The following is a 21,003-nucleotide window of genomic DNA, read 5'->3' on the forward strand; positions in this document are numbered from 1 at the left end:
ATATTATTAACTTAATTAGTTATTATTAAAATAACACTCCATACTAGAAAGACTAATGACTCTCTAGAAGCATAGGGCTGTTAAATTTCACCTGAAATGTTTCCATAAATTAAAGACATAACAAATCTTCAAGTTAAGAATTCATGCACAATTATTTCCCAAATGTACTTTGATTTTAAAACAATACTTCCCTTGGACTGTTATTCTAAAAAGACACATAACTAAATCACATAGAGATGATGTATAAAAATGAAGTCATTAAAATGAGTTTGGACATATTTCACTTATCTCTGAATACTAAATAAAGGTTATGTTGGATTAATGCGTATTTCTGACTTAGATGAATGTCTGTGAAAGAAGGAAGCAGACACAGATTTGAGGTGGAGCAGCTTATCATACAAAAGGACATCTTGGTTATTATTACAGGACTTAAAATCTTCAAATATTTAAACTAATAATACATACTGGAACATGATAGATGTCTCCGCAGGTAAATGTGTGTGATGCCAAGTCTAAAAGTCAAAGTTGATTGCCAGGACCCACATAGTAGAAGGAGGGAACTGAGTCTAGCAAGTTGTGCACTGAGCTCCCCACCAATGTACACACATTTACACACCCATGTGCACGCACGCACACACACACAAAATAGATAATGAATGCTTAAAAGTTCATGAATAAATAAGAAAGTATAAAAATAAATGTAAGTTAAGTTTTCTTTGGAATTTGAGAAAGATTTATGATATTTGACATATGCAGATTGATCGATCTCATTTGGGCATGGTCTCATGTGCGGACATGATGATGTGATGGGGTGGGTTTAGGTCTTGCTTTGGGACACATGACTGGCTCTCTCTTGCTTCTGGTTGGGTCATGGAGGGAGCTTGGGTGAATCCTTGGAGCTGGACATTCAGCAGTCACCTGCTTCTTGTGTAAGTGCATCATTCTCCCAGAATAAAGTTTACTTAACTTGAGTCTAGTGAATCTTGATTCTCATTCAATAGTGTCTTCTGTAATTCTAAAACTTAAAATTCTCAGGCGAGCATAGTGGAAGTTTCCTTTAATCTCAAGATTGGGGGGGGCAAAGGCAAGCTGATCACTATGATTTTGCGGTTAGCCTGATCTACATATTGAGTTCCTGGAGAGCTAGATCTACACAGTGAGACCCTGTCTCAAACAACAACAACAAAAAATGTTTAAAATTCTCATAAATATACTTTAAAACTTTTATAAAGTCTTGTGAGGTGCCAAACACATGTAGTTCATATAAGGAAAGGGATTGTGATGCTGATAGAATTCCACTTATTATGCCTTTCTCTAGAAAAACAAAGAGATGAACTCCTTGTCTCTTTCTTGGAAAACAGAGAAAGAGGAAAAATGTTTGGAGACTCAGAGTTTGCTCTTTTTTTTAAAAATGAAACAATGATGCACAGGTGAACAGCTCCAGTTTCCCTTTTGATGGTGAGGCTGATTTTCATCGAACCTTAGAATCCTTAGATAATAAGTATCCATATGACTCAATATATGTGGCTCAATTTTATCAGTAAACTAAAATTTCAGGCAGTGCCATTGTACACATTTTCTATTGAAACAACATGTATTTCTAGGAATGAGCATATCTAAAGAAAATCGAAAGACTACTCTGAAGACTCAATTCCACTCTGTTTTCTATTCTACCTTTGAACTGTTTCCTTCTTGTAATCCTAGGGGTAAATCAGAAAAATGGATATTTTTCACCTTTTATTGTGTTTCTTCAGAGCTTCTACAATGTTGGTAGCTAAAATGGAAAAACATAAGAATAATTCAGAGTGATCTACAAGGCGGTTATATTTATAATATAGAAATAGTCCCTATTATAAGTTAAATTTTCCTAGTATAATGTACTGGCATATCATAGTTCTACAGAAAGAAACATTAATTGCTTGGGAGTAGAAGTACAATTGCTCAGGAAACATAGCCTTTATTGCCTGGCTAAATAAAAAATTACAGACAGACTATTTACTGAAGGCCATGTTCATGAATAATATGACAAGAAATAATCTAAAAGCATTGGATAGTATTATTGTTTAATAATAAATTTTATTTTGTGTATTAAATATTTAAATTGGTTTGCTCTAACGTGATAGTCCCTTACATTTTATGCAACATAAATAATATAAAATTGTCTTTGCAATAGAAACATATATTTTTCTTTCCTTTCTATCCTCCCCTTTTTTGTGGTGGTACTCAGGATCCAATCCAGGTACCACATATACCAGACAAAAATTATACCACTGACCAAATCCATTCCTCTGAGAAATAAAGAGAACCTATATTTAGTGTACTATGTATCTTAAAGAAAACTAATGGGAAATCTTTTTCTCCATAATTTTAACTTTTTGTCGTATTCTTCTTTTAAGATGTACAATTGAAGTATTGGTACAAATCAATATTTTGCAACTTCCAAGTTACCCCACTAATATGCTCCTTCTAGTTGAATTTTGATGACCCTAATCAATAATGATTTAGAAGTTTCTATTGTTTTGTAATCATGGAGGTAAACATTTTATATCCACACCTATGTATCTCCCCCATATGCACACATCTGGAAATTACTGATTTTCTTCTCTATTATGAACTTGCATCAATATTCTTATGTATTGTTTTAAAATAAGTAATGCAAAAAGGAAACAAAAGCAAAGTGACAAATTCAGATTTACAAATCAAAGAAAAATTGCATTGGGTTTATATGTTTGTCCAGGCTAGTGTGTCATTTTTAGTTTAGACTGTGTCAGACACTCAAGATCCAAGAAACTGTTTTTGAGATTTAAAAGAAATGTGTATGTGTTTCTGTGTCTGAATGTCAACTGTGTTAAGGTTTCCACAGAGGCCTGAAGAGGGCACTGGATCCCTAGAACTATTTGAGATCTATCTGATGTGAGAGCTGGGACTTGATTTCAGGTCCTGTCATGGAACAGTAATTAGGCACTATTAACTGCTGAGCAATCACTCCAGCCCCAAATTCAAGACACTTAATGGCTACTAAAAATATATTAAAAACAAATAAGAAACAAGTACTATGAGATATTCCCATATTTACAGCTGTTCATAAGTATTAAGTTGAATAACTGTAATTTCCCACTGAGTAGATGGTTTTGCATTTTGTATATGGAACCTTATTTTTCAATGGAATTTCCAGCCATTGTGAAGGCTGCAATTGTCTTGCTATGCTACCACATGAAATTATAATGTATAATGTTTCTTTCTTAGAAATGAAAAACTCTCAGACATAGAGACTTATACTATTTGTGCATGTTAAGTGAAGATTAAAAGATCAGGGCAAATAATAAGGGTTGCCAGGTATTAATGACTCTGTGTCATTCATACATTCAGTTCTACTCATATAGCACCAACAAGAACATGCATTTCTTGTTTTAATTATAAGAGGAATGTGAGATTGTATAATTAACTGTCTTCCAAAGATTTGTGTTTTGGATTAAATTGGTATTTATCACTATCATTTCCCTAGTACAAGTTTTCAAAATTTGATGGTAATGCATCCTTAATGTAAGTGATAGTTTTAGAACACAAACCACAATTTTATTTCATGGAGCTAATAATTATCTGTGGCTCTATTAACCAGAGAAAATGAAAAATGATGGTTTGTACAATCTAATAGTGCATATTTTTCCTCTATGAATTCAAGCTATATTAATTCTGATATACTGTCATTCCATGATCAAGGAGGCAACCAATACTTATACATGGTTTGGCTTCTATTCAAGTTGATTTCACAAGCTAAGGTGCATGACCTAGTTGCCTTACCAAAGACAATAGAAATGAATAGGAGAAGCTTCACTTAAGTCCATTCTGGAAAAACTTGAGAAATCTAGTGATTCTACCTTTGTCAATTCTGTAATCACAAACTCAAATATAACTACAGCTGAGAAATGCTGTGAACTTCAATGAGGACAGAGACTTATGAACATCTGTTCATGCATGAACTACTCTACTAATGTATAAATCATAAGACATTACAAATTTGTGATCAAATTACTATAAATAGTATAAGTAAATGATGATTTCAGTAATTTTTCAAGGTCTTGTTGGGTAGATTTCTCCACCCATTGATGTAGATATGTATCCCACTCTAGTGTTCTAAACACTAGAGTCAAGAAAAAATTTTGAATGCCTGATGTTATTACAAATTCAGGTTGAGGTTACATGTTCTTCCACAATGGCACTAATTTACTGTGGTTGTTATGGAACAGATTGGGATTATCTGCATCATGTATTTTTTGTTTTTTTACTCTATAGCATTTCAAAAATAATTTTTGACATATTGTCTTTTTAGATTTTAAAAGGTTTTAGTTAAAGATATAGAGAATTCCAATTGAATGGTGCATTTTACAGACAGTTATATACCCAAATGAGAAGTGCCCTCAGGAAATTTGCATCTATTTATTGTATTCAATATTTTTGTATGTTTTGGTCAGAAAAACTTAAAAGCAGTTTTGGGGTCTTGAGAAAATCTCAGCAAATAAGAACATGTATTGTTCTTGCAGAGAACCCAAATTCAATTCCCAACAATGTCAATTGGCTTATTACTGTTGGTCTATAACTACAGCTCCAGGGTTTCTGTCCTCTCCAAGCATCCACACCAATGCATACTTCAATTTTTAAATATCACTACTGTCAAAAACTACTTGATCACATGAAAAAATTGTAATTCCTTAAATCTAAATATTAGAGTCAGAGACAGCCCCTGTTCTCACTGCTTGGTGTCCTGCAACAACTACACAATTGTCACATATATACAGAGTGCATAGATCAGTTCCATGTAGACTCCCTGGTTGTTGGTTCAGATACTACTTGGTGGGAAGGGCAGGTTTCAGGGTCAGGTAAAAACCTGTCACAAGAGAATCTCCCAGGAATCTGCAAGGATGAGCTCAGCTAAGATTCCTATCAGTAGTGGATATGTAGCCTGAGCTGGCTATATCCTGGGACCAGATTGGTGCCTAACACAGTTGTCATCAAAGAGCCTTCATTCAGAGGCTTATGGAAAGAGATACAGACTCCCAGGCAAACATTAGTCAGAATTCTGGGAATCCTGCAGAAGAGGGTGAAAAAGTATTTTAGAAATTTGATGGGTCAAGTAAACGACTTGAAAACTCACAGATCAGCTAACCAGGCCTCATAGACACACACAGACATTGTGTATTTCAAACAGAGAAGGTGTTAGCTCTCTTTAAATAATATCCTCATAATTTTTACCTTCAATTTCTCCTTACTTCTCACATGTCAATCTCTTTTGCAAACAGCTTGAGATATACTGTTTTAAGAATCACATCAGTATAGTATGTTTTTTCCCAAAGGAAAGCAAAAATTGTGTAGGAAAATACCTTCATAACTCAGGGTCTATGGTTGACATGTCAATGAACCATTGATTGCTTTATGTTCTAGGAATATGTTGTTTTAAACACACAAGCCAGAACTCTCCTTAGTGAAATTGTCTTGTCCCGGTTCTGAAGTCCCTCCCTTTAGTATGGCTTTCTATTGACTGTGAAAAGATGAGGGTTTTAGATATACAGGAAATGCACAAAAGTTCCAATTTTTATTCCTAAATAAAATGTCAACCCAATTTTTTTTTCTTTGCTGAATTTTCCATTCCATTGCAAGGGCAAGTCAGAGAAATTTAAATAGAGACCTACTTTTAAGTAGAATGGCATAGCTCACATAACTTCAGGAGAATTTAAAGAAAATTTAGAAAATATAGAGATTGTTACAGCACAAACCACTTGCCACCAGTTTTCCTGCACTTTGAATTTGTTTCTTCTCTGAACTCTCTGGAGGCAACAGATCTACTCATGTAGTCAACTAAGCATTGCAATGAGCCATGTGCTTCATGTCCTTCCCCTGGAGGTGAAGGAGAACTTCTCATATTTGTACCATCTGCCCCCTGCAAAAAGATTCCTGATAACTCATAACTGTGCTCATGATTCATTTACACCTGCCCCCAAATTGAATCATGTCATTGGGCATCACAACTGGATTTTTGTAAAAACATGTGTTGCTATTGTTTGCATCAAAAATGTACTTCAAAGGCTATATATTTATAGCATGGGGGCTAAGAGTTAGTACCACCCTGTGGAGTAAGGCCTAAAGGAAGGAAGGGAGATCACTGTGCATCCTTGAGGGAGATCATGGATCCTTCCTTTATCATCTGTCTCATAGCTTTATTGGGAGTAGCTTTATTTCATTCTTCATTTCCCACCATGGTGTTCAGCCTCTTGGCAGACCCAAAGCAGTGGAGCTGTGCAATCACGGGGCCATGAAACTGAAACCATTAGTTACAAAAAAATTATTTCAAGCCAAATTTGATGATGTTCCTCATGTTTTCACAATCCAGAAAACTGACCAACATGTCTTCCAGGTCATGTGGTCTTAGAATTAGGACACTGACAAAGTGGCGCTGGCTTGCTGTGCTCCAAGAAAATAGCTATGTCATTGAATCATATTGTTTATAGTTTCAAATATCATTCATTCTGTGAACACTTTGCCTCTCTTAATTGGAAAAAAATTCTCAGACAATTTTATCTAGTACATTCTCCTGACACCAAAAACTAAAAGTCCTATTTTAGCTTAAATATTTCTAAATTAAGAAAATGGTCAGATACTCCTATCAGTGGGATTATGGTCTGTCCCTAAGGATTGGATTGGCTTTTGGGAACTTATTACTCATACTGGACTGCCTTTCACAGCCTCAATACAAAGCAAGAGCTTAGTCCTAATGGACCTTAGTCCATTTGATATGCTATGCTTTGTTGACAACCATTGGATACCTGCCCCTTTCTGAACAGAAAGAGAGGGGGAGTGGACAGTGGGCAGGGTAAGGAGGAAAGGGAGACAGAACAGAGAGGAGGGAGAGGAAACTGTGGTAAGGATTGAAATAAATGAAAACAATTAATAAAAAAGAAAGAAGAGAAAATGTTCAGAAAAGCAAATAATTAAATACAATATTAAGCTCATTCATCACTTCAGTCACCATTTCTTGTGTAACTCATGCATGATAAATAAGTGGCATGTAAATCTTTAGAGTATGGGTCTGACCATTGGTCTTCCTATATTAATTAACTTTGTAACTGTAACCATAGGAAGCAAATTAAGGCAACAACAATAAAATAGTATTTAAACTCCATTCTTAACTGAGAACATTTAAGTCCACTGAATCAAGAAAACAGGAAGGCCACAGAAAGCTCTGTATTTCCAGATGTTAGAGCTTTGCAAACAGGTTATAGGAAAAGCACATAGTGCCAACCAGATTGCTAAACCTAAAAGAAAAGAAAAAAATGTGAGGCCTAAGCAGCCCAAGGGACCTTCAAAGGGAGGCTTGAGAAGGGTATTTGCAGGAACAGATAGCTACATGGGATAAACCTGGTTTTATGTTTCTATTTACATATTAATTGTAATTCAACTATGGCATAATTAGGGAGGCTCAAAACAAGGCTGTAAAAAACATGAATTGCATAAACAATAAGTATTGGGCTTTTGAGGATTATTCCAAAGTTGACTTGAAATGCTGTCACAGTCCTTTTTTCTTGATTTTATTCATGCACTGCTTCCATTTTAATGATTGATTTATTATTGCTCATAAATTGAAATGAAGCTACTTTTGCCAATAATACTCTCTCATTTCATTATAAATACTCATGGAAAAATATTTCTTGAGGGCTTTAGACATTTTAGTTAGTGTTTTTCTTTCTTTTTTTTCAAATATGGGAGTAGACTAAACTAAATCTCTAACACAGATTATTGAAAGTTGTTTATTTTCTGCATGGAAATTAGAATAGCATCATGTTAAATTGAAATCTTATCTTCCTCAGGGGTTACAGATAGAAAAAAATGAAAGATTTAGAACTTCAGACAGCAATGCAACTGTACAATGCTCTCAAAACTAGAAAATTACCTAAATATTACACGAATCCTGAAATAATGTCAAGTTAGACCAATGATTTGATTCTAACTCGATATTTTTTCATTAATGGGAGTCATTATGCCGGTTAGTCTTTAACCATAAAATACGTAGTAATTTGAAATATTAACTAATACAATTGAATTAAGTGTACAAAATCTATGGAAGTCTCAATATGTTATAAATATTATGAACTCAGAGAGAATGAGCTTGGTGGTTAGAGACTAAGTGGTTATGAGGTTCGTGTCAGGAAGACATCTATACTTTTAGATCAGGAGGACATCTGTAGGTTTAGGTCAAGAAGGCATCTATTCCTATGAACCATGAATTAGGAGAGGAATGAGCCCACCAGTTTTTAATCTTCCCTCTGTTTCTGACATTGATATAATGAATTTTCATTGTTTTCAATCCTTATTCTCTTCCCTAAACACCCCCTCTCTCCTGCAGAAATTCTTGTTTTCCAAAAGCCCCATTCAGTACTTTCATGTCCTCTCTCTGTGTGTGACCCACTGAGTTTAATTAGAGTATCTTTCAGGAGTGTGGGTGGGAGGCTATTTATTTGAGTAAGGGCGATTTGTCAGTGCAGCATTGCTGAAGAAAATGACATCTCCTCCCACACAACTCTGAACAGCAAAATAAGACCTCATGGACCCCCCTATCCTTGATGTAATGTTGATGGGCCAATAATGTACAGATTCTGTGCATTTAGCCACAGTCGCAGTGAGTTCAAGAGTGCAATGGTCTGTCATGTCCAGAAGAAGCACTATTTATTCCTCTGCCTCTCCCACATCATCTGCTTCCTGTTATCTCCCCATATCATATACAATGTTCTCTGAACTATAGAAGCAGTGACATAGCTGTCCCATTTTCAAAAGTAATCATTACTTTTTCATTCTCATATTTGCCTGGTCATTTATTTATTTATTTATTTATTTATTTATTTATTTATTTGCCAACTTGACACAGACCCAGATATACATTGGAAGAGATAATTGAGTAAATGCCTTCCTAAGTTTGACCAACATGCAAGTCTGTGGGATGTTGCCTTGAATAATGTTTGATGGGGAGGGGACAGCTCACTTTGGTTCATTCCACTGCTGGGTAGGTGGCCCTGGATGGTGTTCAAAAGCAAGGTGATGAAGTCATAGGGAGCAAGCCTATTTCTCCATGGCTTTTGCTTTGTTTCTAGCTTCCAGATTCATGCCAAGCTTATGACCTGACTTCCCTCAGTTATGAACTGTGATATGCAAGTTTAAGCATCATAAACCCTCTCCTTTCTTAGTTACTTTTGGTGATGGTGTTTATTGCAATAGAAACCTGAGACATGAGTTTTATTTTTATCATGTATGTTTTTCACCCTAGTTTCATTTTTTGTTGTATTTTTTGTTTTGTTTTGTTTTGTTTGGTTTGGTTTGGTTTGGGTTTTTTCGAGGCAGGGTTTCTCTGTGGCTTTGGAGGCTATCCTGGAACTAGCTCCTGTAGACCTGGCTGGTCTTGTACTCACAGATATCTGCCTGCCTCTGCCTCCCACGTGCTGGGTTTAAGGTGTACATCACTACTGTCCAGCATAGTTTTTGATCTTTTTCTCTATTTTATATCTTTTCCTTCAAAAATATGGCAACATTATTAAATGCCCTATGTATACACGGTAGCTACTGGACATTGTTTTAGGAATGGACAGAGGCCATAGTACAGTAGTGGAAATTATTTACTTTGCAGCAATGTTGGAAGTGACAATACAGTCTGGGAGCCTTCTGCTTCCCCCATAAATGAAAACATTAGTGTGTTTACTGAACAGAAAACCCACTGGAAGTTTGACCCTTACTCTGTCATGGATCCTATTAGAAGTTTGACTATGTATAAGGATTCCTTCTCAGGTTATTTTTAATTATATATAACAAAATATATAACATTACTATCGACACCAACTATAAAATATATATTCATCAAAATATAAAATATGAACATTTGCATTGTGATAATATATATATATTCAATAAACCTTTAAAATTGAAATATTATGTAACCAGATGTACTTTGATATAGTATCATACTAATTTTAGCATAGTAATTACATTAATGTTCTATATATTTATACAATTTCAATGAAATATAACTAAGTACATAAATGATACTGTGATTTTATGAGTGGCAAAGTCTTCAGAAGTGTCTGATTATGTAAGATCACTTGGTCATGGTTTTGATTAAATTGTATTCAAGAAATAATATATCAAGCAAGAGAAATAGTAACAAAGATATGACTGTGGTTTGTTTTTCACCTACATTTGAGTGGCTTCATTCTATCCACAGACCTTCTATTAACAGCTCTTATCATAGAAATGAGAAGTCATATTATTTCACATTTCAGTAGGTACCATTGCTCTCAGAGCTAGAAGTTTCCATGCCTATCAAATATCAAATCATCCAGATGTATTTCTGTTCTTAAAATAAACTAATAACGCCCCCTAAAAATGTGAGTACTCTTCAATAGTGTTCCAGGGAATTTTATTTCTTATCTCTCAGAAAGCCCCTAACAAAATTAGTTTCTTAGTATTCTTGGGGACCACACACACACCACCATTACCACCAACACCAACAAGAGCAGTAACAAAAACCCTATGTTAAAATATCCTTTAAATCCAGATGTTTATGCAAACAGACATCAATCAATAGAATCTCTTATCCACATAGGTGTTGGCTAATTGTCATATAACTTGTGTGTGTGTGTGTGTGTGTGTGAGAGAGAGAGAGAGAGAGAGAGAGAGAGAGAGAGAGAGAGAGAGAGAGAGAGAGACCTTTATTTCCAAAGACAATAATTTGGAAAATGGAAAGTATACAAATTTTGTTTGCTAAATCACTCTAACTCTTTGAATGTTTAGACAGAAGATTTAATTATGTAAGCCCCAACATAGAGGTGGACAGAGAACATGACATACACACAGAATCTTGATGGGAGAGTTTCTTCTGTGTATGTGTTTGTCTCACTCTCGTAGCTTCCTCCCCCCCTCTTCCCTTTTCCAATTTTCTCAGGGGATGGTGACCCTTTCCCCTTCTCCAGGGGACAAAGTTTGTCTCTTTTAGGGTCTTCGTTGTTTACTAGTTTCTCTGGCAGTGTGGATTGCAGGATAGTAATCATTTACTCTATGTCTAAAATCCACATATGAGTGAGTACATATTATGTTTGTCTTTTTGTGATTGGGTTACCTCACTGAGAATGGTTTCTTTGAGTTCCATCCATTTTCCTGCAAAATTCAATATTCATTGTTTTTTTCTGCTGAGTAGTACTCCATTGTGTAAATGAACCAATTTTCTCCATCCATTCTTCGGTTGAAGGGCATCTAGGCTGCTTCCAGTTTCTGAATATTACAAATAGTTCTGCTATGAACATGGTTGACAGAGGTCTTTTTTGTTTGAATGTGCTTCTTTGGGTATATGCCTAGGAGTGAAATTGCTGGATCTTGTGGTAGACTCATTCCCATTTTCTTGAGGAGTCGCCATACTGATTTCCAAAGTGGCTGTACAAGTTGGCACTCCCACCAGCAGTGGAGGAGTGTTTCTCTTTCTCCACATCCTCTCCAGCATAAACTGTCATTGGTGTTTTTTATTTTAGCCATTCTGACAGGAGTAAGATGGTATCTCAGAGTTGTTTTGATTTGCATTTCACTGATTGCTAAAGATATTGAACACTTTCTTATGTGTCTTTCAGCCATTTTAGATTCCTCTATTGAGAATTGTCTATTTAGTGCTGCACCACACATTTTATTTGGATTGTTTGGTGTTTTGGAGACTAGCTTCTTGAGTTCTTTGTATATTTTGGAGATGATCCCTCTGTCAGATGTGGGGTTGGTGAATATCTTTTCCCAATCTGTAGGCTGTGGTTTTGTCTTGTTAACTGTGTCCTTTGCCTTACAGTGGCTTCTCAGTTTCGGGAGGTCCCATTTATTAATTGTTGATCTCAGTGTCTGTGCTAATGGTGTTATGTTCAGGAAGCAGTCTGCTTTACCAATTAATTCAAGGGTATTTCCCACTTTATCTTTTAATTGGGTTCATTGTGGCTGGGTTTATGCTGAGGTCTTTGATCCATTTGGACTTAAGTTTTGTGCAAGTCAAAAGGCTTGGGTCTATTTGTAGTTTTCTACATGTTTGCATCCAGTTATTCCAGCACCATTTGTTGAAGATGTTCTCTTTGTTCCATCGTATATATTTGGATTGTTTGACAAAAATCAGATGTTCGTAGGTGTGTGGGTTAATATCAGGGTTTTCAACTCTATTCCATTGGTCTACCTGTCTATTGTTGTGCCAATACCAAGCTGTTTTCAGGACTATAGCTCTGCAATAGAGCTTGAAGTCAGGGATGGTGATGCCTCCAGAAGTTACTCTATTGTACAGGGTTGTTTTGGCTATCCTGGGTCTTTTGTTTCTACATATAAAGTTGAGAAAAGTTCTTTCTAGGTCAGTGAAGAATTGGATTGGGATTTTGATGGGGATTGCATTGAATCTGTAGATTGCTTTTGGCAATATTTCTATTTTTACTATGTTGATCATGCCTATCCAATAGCATGGGAGATCTTTCCATTTTCTGGTATCTTCTTTAATTTCTTTCTTTAGAGACTCAAAATTCTTTTGTTACAGGTCTTTCACTTTTTGGTTAGTGTTACACCAAGGTATTTTATGTTGTTCATGGCAATTGTAAAGGATCATGCTTCTCTGATTTCTTTCTCCACCAATGTGTCATCTGTACATAGTAGGGCTACAGATTTTTTTTGAGTTAATTTTGTATCCTGCCACTTTGCTGAAGGTGTTTATCAGCTATAGGAGTTCCCTGGTAGAGTTTTTTGGGTCACTTATGTAGACCATCATATCATCTGCAAATAGTGAGAATTTGACTTCTTCCTTTCTGATTTATATTCCCTTGATCTCCTTTTGTTGTCTTATTGCTCTAGCTAGAACTTCAAGGACAATATTGAAGAGGTATGGAGAGAGTGGACAGACTTGTCTTGTTCCTGATTTTAGAGGAATTGCATTGAGTTTCTCTCCACTTAATTTGATGTTGGCTGTTGGCTTGCTGTATATTGCTTTTATTATGTTGAGGTATGTTCCTTTTATTCCTGATTCCTCCAGGACCTTTATCATGAAGGGGTGTTGGATTTTGTCAAAGGCTTTTTCAGCATCTAGTGAGATGATCATGTGATATTTTTTTCCTCAGTCTGTTTATGTGGTGGATTACATTGATGGATTTTCGTATGTTGAAACATCCTTGCCTCCCTGGGATGAAGCCCACTTGATCGGGATGGATGATTTCTCTGATGTGTTCTCGGATTCAATTTGCCAATATTTAATTGAGAATTTTTGCATCAATGTTCATGAGGGATATTGGTCTGTAGTTCTCTTTCTTAGTTGTGTCTTTGCATGGCTTGGGTATCAATGTTATTGAAGCTTCATAAAAAGAGTTTGGTAATGACCCTTCTGCTTCTATTGTGTGGAATAATTTGAGGAGAATTGTTATTAGTTGTCCTTTGAATTTCCTGTAGAATTCTGCACTGAAGCTATCTGGGCCTGGGCTTTTTTTGGTTGGGAGACTTCTAATGACTGCTTCAATTTCATTATAGGTTATAGGTCTATTTAATTTGCTTATCTTTTATTGATTTAATTTTGGTAAGTGAAATCCATCCAGAAAATTGTCCATTTCCTTTAAATTTTCAAATTTTGAGGAATATAGGTTTTCAAAGTATGACCTGATGAATCTCTGGATTTCCTGTGTGTCTTTTTTTATGCCCCCCTTATCATTCCTGATTTTATTAATTTGCATGTTCACTCTTTGTTGTTTGGTAAGGTTGGATAAAGGTTTGTCTATCTTGATTCTTTTTATTGTTCTCCTACTTTCCATTTTATTGATTTCAGCCCTCAATTTGATTATTTCCTGGTGTCTGCTCCTCTGGGGTGTATTGGCTTCTTTGTTTTCTAAAGCTTTCTGTTGTGCTGTTAATTCTCTATTGGGATTATTCTCCTGTTTCTTCATGTGGGCACTTAGTGCTATGAACTTTCCTCTTAGCATTGCTTTCAGAGTATCCCATAGGTTTGGATATGTTGTGTCTGCATTCTCATTGAATTCTTGGAAATTTTTAATTTCTTTTTTTTATTTCTTCCTGGACCCATGAATTATGCATTTGGGTGTTACTTAATTTCCATGAGTTTGTAGGTTTTCTGTAGTTCTTGTTGTTGTTGAATTCCAATTTTAAAGCATGGTAGTCTGATAAGACACAGGGGGTTATTTCAATGTTTTTGTACCTGTTGAGATTTTCTATGTTGCCCATTATGTGGTCGATTTTAGAGAAGGTTCCACGTGGCACTGAGAAGAAGGCAAACTGTTTTGTATTTGGGTGGAATGTTCTATAGATATCTGTTAAGTCCAATTGCTCCATAACTTCTATTAGTTCTTTTTTTTTTCTTTGTTAAGTTTCTGTCTGGTGTTCCTGTCCAGTAGTGAGAGTGAGGTGTTGAAATCTCCCACTATAAGTGTGTGCGGTTTTATGTGTGATTTGAGTTTTAGTAATGTTTCTTTTACAAACGTGGATACCTTTGTATTTGCGGCATAAATGTTCAGAATTGAGACTTTATCCTTATGGATTTTTCCTGTGATGAGTAGGAAATGACCTTCTTCATCTCGTTTGATTTTAGTTTAAAGTCCAATTTGTTGGATATTAGGGTTGCTACCCCTACTTGTTTCTTGGGTCCATTTGATTGGAAGATCTTTCCCCAACTTTAATTCTTAGGTACCATCTGTCTTTGAATTTGAAGTGAGTTTCTTGTATGCAGCAGAAGGAAGGATTCTGTCTTATTATCCATTCTTCTAATCTGTGTCTTTTTATAGGGGAGTTAAGACCATTAATGTTGATGGATATTAATGACCATTGATTATTGTTCATTCTTGTTTGTTTTTGATTTGGTGATGGTGGCGAGATTATGTGTGAGATTCTGTCCCTATTTCCTTATGGCTGTTGGTAAGTTGGGATTATCTATTGCCTATGTTTTTCTAGTTGTAGTTAACTTCCTTGGGTTGCAGTTTTCCTTCCAGTACTTTCTGTAGGGCTGGATTGGTGAATATATATTGTTTGAAACTGGTTTTGTCATGGAGTATCTTGTTTTCTCCTTCTATAATGATTGAAAGCTTTGCTGCGTATAGTAGTCCAGGCTGGCATCCATGGTATCTTAGTGTAGGTAGAATGCCTATCCAGGACGTTCTGGCTTTCAGAGTTTCCATGGAAAAGTCAGGTGTGATTCTGATAGGTTTGCATTTATAGGTTACTTGATCTTTTTTCTTTGCTGCTCTTAATATTTTCTCTTTGTTGTGTATGTTTGGTGTTTTGATTATTATGTGGCGAGGAGACCAGTTTTTTTGTTCAGTCTATTTGGTGTTCTATTAGTTTCTTGTATTTTCATTGGCATGTCTTTCTTTAGGTTGGGAAAGTTTTCTTCTATCACTTTGGTGTATATGCTTTCTGTACCTTTGAGTTGGATTTCTTCACCTTCCTCTATACCTATCATACTTAGGTTTGGTCTTTTCATAGTATCCCATATTTCCTGGATATATTGTGATAAGGATTTGTTGGACTTAAGATTTTCTTTGGTTGATGAGTCTATTTGACTGGTGTGTCTTCAACTCCTGAGATTGTCTCTTCCATCTCTTGTATTCTGTTGGTTATGCTTGCATCTGTAGTTCCTGATCATTTACCCACCTTTTCTATTTCCAGCATTCCCTCATATCTTGCTTTCTTTATTGTTTCTATTTCAGTTTTTAGATCTTGAACTGTTTCCTTGAGAGATTTGTTGATATCTTGTACTTTTTTGTTTGTTTTTTTCTTCCATTTCTTTAAGGGATTTTCTCATGTCCTCTTTGAGGTCCTCTATCATTTTCATGAAGATGCTTTTAAGGTCATTCTCTTCTGGTTCATTTGCATTGTGATGTTCACTTCTTGCTAGTATATGGTTCCGAGTCTCCAGTGGTGTCATATTGGGTTTTCTGTTGTTGGATGTGCTTTTACCTTGTCCTCTTCTCATCCTTTCTTCTGGTGGGTGTAGCAAGAGTTTCTTGTTCTTTTGGTGGGTGTGGGACCAAGGTTCTCTTCTGGTATATGCAAACAGTTCCAATACTCTGATGTCAGTCCTCTTCTTGTGGATGCAAGTGTCACTGTTACCTGGGTGTTTACAGTGTTTGGGCGTGACTGGTCCCGCCGGGCAGGCTGTTGGTGGCAGAGCTGTCACTGGGCCTGGGTGTGTCAGATCCCGCTGCTGAACTCGGTCCAGCACACAGGTCACTTGTGTCAGATGACTCTGAGCAGTGAAGATGAACAGGAACCGGAAACAGCTCCTGGCTTACCTGGGCCGGTGGATGGATGCAGGGCTGCCTCTGGGTGTTTGGTGTATCGGATCCTGCCATGGAACTCAGTCTGCCACACAGGTTGCTTGTGTCAAATGACTCTCTACTGTTTGTGTTTTTCATACAGATTTTATTTTCTTGTGATTTTAAAATGGATATGCTGTCATTGATACTGGAAAATCAAACATTATCAGGAAATATGTATAATTGGCTTCTGTTCTGGTTGTTATGAACAAGTATCTGACAAGAGCAGCTTAAGGGAGAGAAGTTTACTTTGCCTAACACTTTGAGGAATGCATGGAAGCAGAAATGTAAGGCAGCTGATCAAACAAACTCTACAGTCTAGACACAGGCATCTATGAATTTTGGTACTCACTGAAATCATCCTCCCTCACTTTTAATTCAGAATGAGATCCTAGTCTGTGGAAGACTCCCATTCAGATTTCAGATGAGCATTTACTCATTAGCTAACCCTCTCCTGATATGAACTCAAAAACAATCCCACAGAGAAGCACATATCCTTGGTGAATTCAAATTAATGCAAGTTCAAAGTAAAGAGTAAATGGCATGATTCCATGAGGCACCTGAGAAGATAACTAAATTCTGTACTTTAAAGTAGGAAATGAACACATCAATGAAAGTAACTGTCCCTCTGCAGTAAATGGATACTTGAGTATTGTTTGTACAGTGTAAATGAACTTATATTTGTGTGTATATATGTGTGCATGTGCCTGTGTCTATGCCTGTTTGTGTGTGTGTGTGTGTGTGTGTGTGTGTGGCACGCACGTGTGCACATGCCTGTGTGTATATGGTCTAAATTTTTAAAGCATATTCCTTACATGGTCTTCAAATTAAAAAAAAAAACATATTCAGTAAAATTTGAACCTCTATTGGACAACATATATTATTTTATTATAAATGTAATCCAAACCCAGGTAGTATTTAGGAACTAAATCATACTCATTGTTTATGTAGAATGCAAATTCATTTCAGTTGTATATTTCATCTGCTAATCTAGCAATCACATCATTTTGAAAAACAAGATTTCCATTACCTGGAGTTGTGTAAGAAATACAATCTCTAGTCTTGTTTTGTATTTTTAAATGAAAACTTGATCATTTGACAATTTCCCTATGCTACTATGGGTTCAGTGTGATGTGTGAGGAACTTGGAAATTTTTCTTTCACTCTTCTGAGAACAAATGTTGTAGCAAAGATGGTCTATTCTCATGTATGTGTCATTTCTCCAGAGTTTCCACCTTTCTTTTTAATATGACTTGTGACAATCTCTTTTTGAATGATGGGTATATTGTCATAGACAGAATGAATACAAGCTGTAGGCCTTAGTGTGGAAGTTTGTGTCAATAATGTAAGAAGAATTTCAGCTGTATTTAATGTTGGCTGTATCTGTGAATGCAAATCTGGAGATACAAATGAATTCAGAATTCAAGTCAAGCTTTGAGTTCCTGGGGTATTCCTTGTCTGTATGCTTGAAAGATCCTTTTAGTGAATAGGTAGAATCTGTGGACTGGTACAAATATGAGAATCTCCTGGGTCTAGTGAACTTCAGTCAGACAGATTTTTTTTAGATTAAGGGAAAAGAATTGTAGGCTTGTTCTTTCTGTTTGATATCCAAGGAACATTTAACCTACTACTCTCATGATAATGCAGTTGCTGAGAAACATGGAGCTGTCTCTTCTTCCTATTGACATCGGCAAACTGTGAGTAGAACTGTTATGCATAGAGATTGTTCCCAGTGATGCATAATGTAAAATTTCATAGATAGGTTGTAGCATGACTAAGAAAACATTTACCTTTTTACCATGAGCATAGCAAACTGAAAAATAGCAACAAAAACAGCATACACAGCAACATCAACAACAAAATATTGCCAAGATTGATATTCATATAGGAAGATAAAAGGTAAGTAAGCCTCAGTTATTTGCTTCTTTGTATGTTTTTACTTTGCATATGGTAGGGGAGGCAGTCTCACTTAATAGCTTAGGCAGCCCTAGAACTACTAAGTATCCAAGAATGGGATTACAGGTGTGAATGATTATGCTCTGTTCATTGTTCTTTTTGCCATTATCCTTCTTTCTTTAGGAGTAACTTCCAACTTTCAAACTCATAATCTGATTTGCTTTTGCAAAATCCCATAAAGAATGAAGTTGACGCATCATGATTCCCTATATTAAGGATGAGAGAACTAAAGTCTGAACTCTAAAAGAAGTTGCTGCAAGTCACAGGAACAAAATTGACATTAACCACAGGGCATTCACTCGAGACTTCACAGGTTACTGAGTGAAAGCACAGGCTACCTTAAGAATGTTTTGGCTATAAAAGCATTTGGAAGTAAATGAAAATATACTTTAAGAAACTATCAGCTAAACACTTCTAAAAATATACCCACTGGGATTCAAAAGTTTTCAAAAATAACATTATGTTCTTCCTACATTAGGTTGTTTCCATCCTACAATTAGAATAATTTCTGATAATTGGAAGGAGAATGATGTCCTTTGAAAATGAACTAAGTTACAATCTAGAGAAAACATTTTTTAAAAGCAAATGTTTTCCTTTATTATTATTCTTATATAGCCATCTAAAATGTATTGTGTAAAAAGTAAATTTTACAATGAGGCAATCTCCTTAGGAAATGCTACAATAAACCCAATTTTCTTTTAGGAGAACTTTCAGTGTTTTAAATCTCATTTTCTTTAAAAATTTTTTATAATACAGCTCAGGAGATTGGTGACAAAAACAACATAATGAATTTTGAGGCTGCATAATTTATGACTTTATACTCACAGCGACAGTTTTAACCTCCACTCATATTTACATTTGCCCTCTATTTCCCAGATTCAAATGGTCTTTCAGAGGAGATTGGTTTCATGTGGAGACAGGATAGTAATCAGAAATTTCTATCTTACTCACAATAAATCAGAGCCATTTGTGGCCACCATTGAAATAAAATGCACTTCTCACGGGGAGATGCCTGTGGCTATTAACTGCTTGAGTTTTGATTTCCAATAAAGACACATTTTCAATTTGTTTAATGTTTCTAAATAGGGGTGTGGTTTCCTTGTATATTAAAACAGTTTTACCACTAAAATCCTTTCTACTTCATAAAAATATGTGCTACATGTAATTGTAAAGCACATATTTGTGATACAGAAAGAAGGATGAAATGATAGCAGACGTATTAAAGAATATTTCTTTAAAATGTATTTGCAAATACTATCACTTTTCAATTCTTATTATTTTACTGAGGCAAATCGGAACACTGGGATTCCACCCCATCACCTTAATATAGGCCAGAATTATATGAAAGGGACTCTAGCAGAAATGCATCAGCAATAGAATAAGATATATAAATATCTGGAAAATATGAATCAGAAAACAATTGCTATTAAAAAGACACAGACAACCCACTATTCATTTGACCACATAACTGATTCAGACACAACTGCTTGGTAACTACTGGTACAATTGTTGTAGCTAGAAAACTACAAGAACCAAACATCAGGCGAATTGCTTAATGTGGATAAGCTCATGTTAGTGACTTAAGAAAACAGTGTTACAAAATGGGCATTTTACTTTTCCACAAAAGTTCTGTGGGCAAATCATCAAGGGGATACACACTCAATATGATAGGGTTCTGGAAACAGCAGTCAGGCCTTGTCATTCTTGTTCTGAGTCCCATTTAAGATATCTAAAGGTGTTGACATTTCTTCATACCCCAAACAAAATTGCTGATGAGACAGTCCATATAATGTTTTTCTTTCATGGTCTATTTATTTGTTTATTGCGTGTGTGTGTGTGTGTGTGTGTGTGTGTGTGTGTGTGTGTGTGTCAGTGTGGGTGTGGAGATAAGAAGACAGCTTGCTAGTGTTAGTTCTGTCTATCCATTATGTGTAGTTAGTGGATAAAATTCAAGTCATTAGCCTTGGCAGCAAGTGTCTTTGCCTGCTGAGCAATCTAACCGTTCCCTAATATTGTTTTAGTTACTATAAATTGATCCAACTTTTCTTAAATTCTGTGTATGAAACACTTTCTTCTCTGATTCTTAATAATTTGATTTTTAGTATATTCTGTTTAATAAAAAAACTATGAAAGGAAAAGCCAGTTTATTCTATGACAAAAAGAACCTCCTCAAACTTTAGAAGATAATATATATATATATATATATATATATATATATATATATCTGTTGTTCCATATTAGGATACCTCCTTTATGAATTTTGTGACCAAGTCACCCAAGTAAGCCAACTCAAGTAAGATACAACATGAAAAGCAAGGGCTATGTTGTGAATGAACAATTCAGTACTATAAATGTGCAAGTATACTCATGGGTAGAATTAAATGTTTCCTGTGTTAAAATTAAAATGGTCATGTTTTTAGCATGATGCACATTTCTTCATTCATTTGTTTACTTTCCATTCAGGGCAAGATTGTCAACTGAAAGAAAATTATTCTCAAATTTGATTAAATACATATATCCTTAAATATAGGAAGCTGATGAAAATGAATGTAGCATAATACTAAAAAAAACATTATGACTACATTTATTACAGTGACACTTATGTGCAAAGTAAATAAAATTCTTTAAAGCCACCACAAGGTAATGATAAATTTCTCTCACAAAGAGATAAATTTGATTGACTTTCATCTGAAATAATG

The sequence above is a fragment of the Cricetulus griseus genome, chromosome 3 (genome assembly GCF_003668045.3).
Source record: "Cricetulus griseus strain 17A/GY chromosome 3, alternate assembly CriGri-PICRH-1.0, whole genome shotgun sequence".
NCBI classification, from domain to species: domain Eukaryota; kingdom Metazoa; phylum Chordata; class Mammalia; order Rodentia; family Cricetidae; genus Cricetulus; species Cricetulus griseus.